This window comes from Cebidichthys violaceus, unplaced genomic scaffold (genome assembly GCF_023349555.1).
Source record: "Cebidichthys violaceus isolate CVI_PGR_0920_01 unplaced genomic scaffold, fCebVio1.0.p SCAF_21, whole genome shotgun sequence".
Taxonomy (NCBI): domain Eukaryota; kingdom Metazoa; phylum Chordata; class Actinopteri; order Perciformes; family Stichaeidae; genus Cebidichthys; species Cebidichthys violaceus.
Window position 1 is genome coordinate 9,940,792 of NW_027176384.1, and position 7,711 is coordinate 9,948,502.

At 44.6% G+C, this 7,711-nt stretch overlaps 1 protein-coding gene across 8 annotated transcripts in view; it reads right to left on the reverse strand.

The window, feature by feature from the left end:
* The window catches only part of ppfia2 (PTPRF interacting protein alpha 2), a 153,424-nt gene extending 146,342 nt beyond the window's left edge, over positions 1-7,082 (reverse strand). For 4 of the 8 annotated variants that reach the window (XM_068717266.1, XM_068717265.1, XM_068717263.1 and 1 more), the window contains exon 1: positions 6,662-7,079. The gene's annotated coding sequence lies outside the window, so the exon portion shown is untranslated. Of the gene's footprint in view, positions 1-6,661 lie in introns of all 8 variants that reach the window. The other 4 variants (XM_068717260.1, XM_068717261.1, XM_068717259.1 and 1 more) reach the window with 2 other exon arrangements.
* Between the last annotated feature and the right edge of the window lie 629 nt (positions 7,083-7,711).

The window sequence follows — 7,711 nt, forward strand, 5'->3', positions numbered from 1 at the left end:
ATTTTCTACTATGAAAATGTTTTCTTATATATATATATATATATATATATATATATATATGAAGTTTTTCTTCAGCAATTCCCACTTTCCATCAAGCTGACATCGAGCTAAAAATGCAAAATGGCAGCTACAAAATGCAAAATGGCAGCTCATATTTGCCACATTCTGGAGGGGTTAATTCTAAAATCCACCCCTTTACTTGTGATCTCTAACAGCGCTCAGGACTTCGCCCGCATTCCGCTGTGCTCTTCACAAAGAACCAACACATAGGCCCTGAAACGTCAGGCACATTTTGGTTGCTTATTGGTGTTTTATTTCTCCTTTAAGCTGTGCGGAAAGCAAAGTGTATTGAGGATGTTTTTCTGCTTCATGGCACGTACAAACCCCCTTTTGTCCCGCTCCTGCGCCTTACGCTTTGATCTTGCCGTGACTGCCCCTCAAATCATTTTTTACTGTCTATGAAAAATCAATAGACACGGAGGGAAAGTGCACCGCCTGATCTGCTTTCGTCTGCGCCCTTAGACGTATTAAGCGGCCTTCCTGCAAAACCGAAAGCAAACCACATCACTCAACTAAACATTTATCCGCTTAATTGTGTCATTCAAACAGGCATCGGGCCTGTCTCCTTAGTCAAACTGAAGGACAGAGAAATGTGTCTCGTCTGCAGAGCCTTGAAGCAAAACGCAGTGATAAAACAGACACTTTTCTGCTCCTCTGCTGCTCAATACTTGCCATAGACTGTCAGTGGCGAGCATGTTTGAGCAGCAAGTCATTAGAGCTTCTCTCCAGAGTGAAGCAGGCAGGCAGTAGTGATGACAGGTAAGAGCTAGTGTGATCCTCTTGGATAGATAAACACTAATCAGCCACAGTGGGCAGTGTGAAGTATACGTGGTCTGAGAGCTCTATTTGCCAGCTGGGATGCAGATGTTGTCTGGATTGCGCTCGCTAGCAGTGACAACACCACTTCCTCACAGCTGAACAGCCAATTTGACCCTCATTAAGACCGCTATTTGGGCTACAGATATTCATAGCGCCTGTAACAGGACTGACGGAGCGTCCTTCTATACGCACATTGCCTCTGCGATGCAACATCACGACACATTATGATAACGCACAGCAGGAAATCTGCCCCGACTAGCGTGTCAGACTTCGGCTTAGCATAAATGCATGTCTAGTGTTGAACATGTAGGATTCTATCTGTCAGAATGATACTTGCGGAGAGAAATTGCTATTTGTATCAATCGAGTGGGAAATGTTGTACAAACAAGAGGAAGCTTAAGTGAGTGAATTTAGCGCGGCTGGTTAAAGATGTTAAATGCGAGTCGGAAATTATGCAGGAATCACGGGAGGGTGGAACAGCAACGCGCTCAATTGAACACATTGTGGGCCACAGATGCAGTAAGAAATGCACACAGACAGACAGGCAGGGATCATTGGGCTTTTCTCTCCATGCCATATGCCAATCAATGAATTATTCAGCGGGGTAGGAGTGAGGTTTTCTTCCCAATCAGTGCAACAAATCTAGAGTCTCTTTTTTTTTTTTTTTTTTTTCCCCACCGAGCAGCCTCTTCCGAGCTCCAGGCTGAAGTCCTGGCTGGCAGCAGGAAGTTGCCAGACAATCTGACAACCTAAAGAAAGGCGGAAGCAACGCCTGACATCTATAATTGATGAGAAGGTTACAGCAGAACCCTAACAATTACGGTTCTTTTGGGGGTATTTTCCAGGACCTTGTGAGTACCCAATCTAAAAGCCACAGTGATTAACTGCTGCAGCCCAGTATCACTAATTACATCTATATTGGACAACCTTACAATTGACGTCCAATGTCAGGGTTTAGTGGGAATGCAGGAAATAGTGCTTTTAACTAGTGGCCATCAGGGGGCGGCTCCTCTGGTTCTATAGAAGTCTATGAGAAAACGACTATTTCTCACTTGATTTATTCCCTCAGTAAACATTGTAAACATTGTTTATGGTCTTAATCTCTAGTTTCAAGTCTTCTTCAATACTGCATGATGCTCATTTAGAAAATGATGGTCATTTAGAGTCAAATAGACCACAAGGCAGGGTATGCTTTAGGGTGGGGCTACCATGTGATTGACAGGTCGCTGGCATGGCGTTGTCCGATCTGGGAGTCGTTTGCGTTTCTTCTTAGAACGTTAACCCTTTCACACTGTGTTTTCAGTTGATGACAGCTAATTGCAACAATTTTGGTCACCTAAAAATGTCTTCAGCTTTCAGTTATACTTAGCTCCACCCTCTCGCGTCACTTGGCGTCAGATGGCGACGGCCAAAATGCCAAACTCAAAGCTTCGAAACGGTAGTCAACAAACCGATGCGTGACAACCTCCATTTCTTATTTACAGACTATGAGCAGATGTGACTTCCATGCAGGAGACCAGAGTTCATGTCTCGTCGCAGACCCGCGATTCATGTTTGCCTTTGTATTAGCCATCACCATGGTGAGGGCAGCGTGTGCAAAGATATCTTTAAGACGATTTCCTTTATTTCAAAATGACAAGCGCGACAAAAATGAACAACAAACCCCTGGCTTGAGAGTTCCCGGAGGCAAGCAGAAGCAGAAGCAGGCAGTGAGCTGCTATATGGGACAGATGTAATTTTTGCCACTCCATTTTGGGAAGAACAAATCAGCAAACTGCGGCTAATTTCCTGAACGTCTTCAGTTAATCTCATTAATGGGGAACAATTGTGAGAGTAGATAAGGAGCAGCACACCAAACAGCGGTACGCTCGCGAGCAATATATATATACGGCCATGTGAGGCAAATTCAGCACTATTCACCACCTGGGAAACATCAAAAGACAAGCGGAGGAGCGAGCGAGCGCAGAACGAGCAGGAGACCGAACGCGACACTCTGTGGCTTTGGAGATAAGCCGTACTACTATAAGCTTGTTGAGCTGAGTTTGGAGGCGCTAAAATTTAAAACCAGCATTATTTAATAGTGTGTTTAAACCACGGCATGCATAACTATGTAACTCATTAGGCAAGATGATCATTTAGGAATTAGTTAAAAAGAAAAAAACTAATTAGGCCCAAAAAAAAGCCCATTAAGAAACCAATCTTTAATGAAACGCGAGGTCAACTTTTCAATCGTCTGTAACACCCCGTTAGGTTCATTCCTCGCAACATGAATAAGAATGTTAGACCAAATTGTTTTGATGATAATGCACTTCACTTACATCAGTACCAGAAGCACTAGGCTGATTACACACGTCGGTTTGCGGTCGTCAGGGGAGCTGACTACTGGGAAATTCCACTTTTAAATAATGTCTGCGTTTGATTTCTTGGCATGCGAGTGAGTGCAAAGTGCATCTACAGACTGCATTGATGAGCAGGGGTAATGGCAAAGCTGTTGCATGCCGCTCTTCCCCACATTTGGCATCCCGCATCAGGCCGACAGGTGGGAAAAGTGTGACACAGCACTTTTGTGAATGGAATGGACCAGATTGCATGGCACACTCATAGCGCTGAAAAAAAAAGAAAAAAAAAAAAGAAAATCCCATTCATATGGCGGCTCCCTGCACCAGAGAGACTTCTTACAACCAGGAGACCGCCTGCCAAGAAAACTACGATTCAAGTCTATTCAATTTAATCACAGACACGGGGACATACAATGGCACTCTCCAAACTATTAACTCATCTTCCAACACTGCAAGGCGGCACCAAACTGATCTGTGACCTGCAGCGCTGTGACATTCTGGGGTAATGCAACAGCCATGCGTGATGAACAGTAATATTGATGCGGTTTGGGTGAAAATCTCGGTCAATGCAATATGGTGCAAGGCTCTCGGGAGGAGTGATATCAACTGGCCATGCTCTTCTGGCAAGACAAAATGTTCCATTAAACCATGATGGCCACAATGTCACGTGACTAGTTCGAGGCAGCGCGGTAGCTTTGACTTGTTTGGCTGTTTTTGCGCCTTGAGTTGCATTTTAACCTGAAAAACTCAAAAGTTACACATGGGGATTGTCTTGATGCGAATACTTATATCTCCAAAACGTTTTATTTAGCAGCTTAAGAGACATATTTCCCTCAGAAGTTGGATTAGACCGAAGACTAAAGGAGCTAAAAGGAGAGTGAGTATTGGACTGACAGCCTTAGATTTCGTGTTAATTTTGAAAATATGACCACGGTTTTCACTAAACAACAAAGACATGGTAAGATTTTCAAAAGGGTAAAATATTCCATTGTTTTTGGACTATTTCTCAGCAAAGAGATACAAATATATTTGAAATTATATTTTAGTATTCCCTACGATAACTATATTCCTGCAATGTGCCGAAGGCTCTTTGAAAAAAAAAAAAACCTTCAGACGTCACATGTAGGGAAAGCTTTCAGAGAGATTTGGGTAATATTAGGTGATATTTGGTAGGGAGGTCGTGAAAAGTAAATTGGTTTTGGTGCAATGACCTTTGTCAGGTGTTTAATTGTGCAGGTGACAATAAGCACACATGCCGAAAAGAGACCTGGTGAAGAAGCAGGGGCAGAACAAGATTTAAGGCAATGAAATAATTCAAGGGCGACATCCATTAATCAAAAGAAGAAGAAAATATAAAAAGCAACAAGAAGGAAAAAAAAAAAAAAAGATATTCTTCTCTCCAAAGAAAAAGGGCCAGTATGCATGAGCCTATGTTTTTAAATCATATTATATTTTTATATTCCACAACAATCTGAAAACACACCACATGTAAATGAATGCCACTGAGAGCACATTTGTACGCTTAACCCTCCAATTTATCTATGTTATGGAGTTTCGTCAATATAATCTCATGCACCTCTCTCCAGAGATTTACGGTCACCCTCGTGGACCCAATATCTACCAACAACTGTTGCTTTGATCCCTTGAATATCAGTTATCGTTTTACCAAATAACAAACGGCATGATGAGATCTACACAATAGAGATTAGTCAAGGGGGGGGGGGTACATAAAGACTATAGCTTCTGCATTAGCAAATTCTTCATGCGTTCTGCTGTGACGGACATCCTCGCGTGAACACTGACACACCGAGCGGTAAAAACCTGAATGAGACGATGAAGAGGATGGCCCGGGTGTAGAGTTACACCCAGCCTGCTGCCATTAGGGAGGAGGGAAAAGGGAGAGCAGGCTGTGCATCAAGTGTGTGTGTGTGTGTGTGTGTGTGTGTGTGTGTGTGTGTGTGTGTGTGTGTGTGTGTGTGTGTGTGTGTGTGTGTGTGTGTGTGTGTGTGTGTGTGTCTCTTCTGATGTGCGTTTCATTGGCTGTGTGTTCAGCTGAACATAAGTCTGCATGCACATGAAAGGACGGCGTGTAGCCTCCAACATCGCCCACAATCCCCTGCAGCAAGGTCATGCAAACCATCAATCGATGGAGATTGAATAAGAGCACAGATCGAGGTGAGCACACAACAACAACAACAACAACAACAAAAAAGCAATAAAGCTGCAGGTTGTAACGGATTTGAACCGGTGCCGCCTGCATTCAACTGAATCCCACCTCCCTCATTATGGAGGGTTTGGCTAAAGTCAAACCTGCCCCATAAGCGGTGTCCTTAAACCATCATTTTATGGACATAAAAGCTCCTGCCACAGGTAGCCACCCCTCTGCCTGACACCTCGGGGCAGTAAAAGCTTTGTCTGCACACCAGACGTACGAGGCAGCGCATCACTGGAAAGTCACACTCTTAGTGCAAAACCGTTAAATTAAGCATCCCGCGTGTGCCACAACTTCAGCGGGAACGCAAATGCAAATATCGCCATGTTCCTTTATTGTCAAGGTTGGCTAATGATAATCTTATTTTTGCCAGATCGGGAAGGAGGATCACAGCTTCGCCTGCAGGCGGTTAACCTTCTAGCGTCAAATTAAGCCGGCGCCGGCGTGTGTGTGTGTGTGTGTGTGTGTGTGCATTTTTCATTCATTCATTCATTTATTCATTCATTCATGTACCTACACTAGCATGAGTAAGTGTGTGTGTGTGTGTGTGTGTGTGTGTGTGTGAGAAAGGGTGGGAGATGGGGAATGGATGATAGAGAGGCTGTTCATGCTCTCTCCCTGCTTGCATCTCTATAATAGCCGGTAATAATATTGTTTTTAGGAGGGGCAGCTGTTCCCCCTGACAGCTCCTCTTTTCGCTGTTATAAGACACACACACACACACACACACACACACACACACACACACACACACACACACACACACACACACACACACACACACGAGGCGGCCTGACTGCGGCGCTGATCGTGTCTGTAACATCTCCCCCTCACTCTCTGAAATGATAATTGGGGAGAATCCTTGGCTATTGTCTCAAGTGCATTACATCATGCCAGCCTCTCAGTCTGCCCCCCCCCCCCCCCCTTAACTCGCTCCTCTGTCTCCACACTGTGACAGCCGCTGTGTTTCTTTTCTCCTGCAAAGCCCCCACAATGTCAACCACACACACACACACACACACACACACACACACACACACACAGGAAATATTCAGGTTAAATGCACCATGCATCCATCCACACGAGGAGCCTCCTGCTCCTCCAACATCACCCATCACCACACCGGAGCCGAGGATGAGGACGAGGACACCGCGGAAAAATCACCTTGAGCGTGCGGGAAGAGGGCAATGTAGGTCACCGCGACACCGGCGGCAACAGTGTGCATACTCACAATGTATTCCTTTACTCTGCGCGGAGGCTCTGCCGGCGGCGGATCAGTGACAACTGCGGTCTCTGCAGGCTGTGTAGCTTCTACCATCAAGCGGACAATCCTAGGAGGCTTCTTCAGCGCGAGCGAGCGGCGACGCCGAGGATCCGATCGTCAAGGTGCGGCTGGTCCCCGCCGCTGGCATTGTCCAAACGCAAAAGAGCAGGGATGATCGCCAAATTAGCCGCGTCGGGTAATGACATTTGATTTCCGGGGCTGCTGCTACACACATACACACACACACATACGCGCGCTAACACACACACACACACACACCGGTTAAGAAATTATGGCATGGTACAAATACTGCTGTGATAAGCGGAGCTGGAAAAGACCATTGTCGGAGCTGGCGGAGGGGAGGCGTGTGGAGTCTTAAAGTTGCAGCTGTGCAATTCCCCCCCCCCCCTCCGCTTCTGTCTGTGTAGACATAATAATGCTAATAGAAAACATAGTAATAATAAAAGAGATTTTCCTTCAGTATTTCTCCAAATTTGAGAATTCTAAAATTACAAATAATATAATAAAAGTACCTCGATATTTGCTTTAAAAAGCAAAAACTAAAAAAAAATCTCCTTATCCTGACAGTTTGAAGAGAATATAAAATGACTTCCTGCTCATGGACCAATAAGGTCACGATTTTACATCCGGTTAAAAATGTGTTGTTTTTTCTTCCAGTGTCAGTAAAGCAGCAGCCACTTGAAGCTACTCTCACCTTCTCCTGTCACACACATGGTCTCTGCCGAGTTACAAATATACTAAACATGTAGGATTGTTCTGAGTCGCTGACAGTTGCATTTATAGTCTTGTGATCCTCCAGACAATTTGGGAATGAAAGAAATCCCTCTGCTCACTTCTGATTAGGTAATTATAGTCCATTAACATCCTCAAATAGAATCTGATTTGTTGACTCTTTTTAGGGCCCGAGCACCGACGTAGTCGGAGCGGAGGACCTATTGTTATTCTAATGTTTTTTATTATTATTATTATTATTATTAGGGCCCGAGCACCGACGTA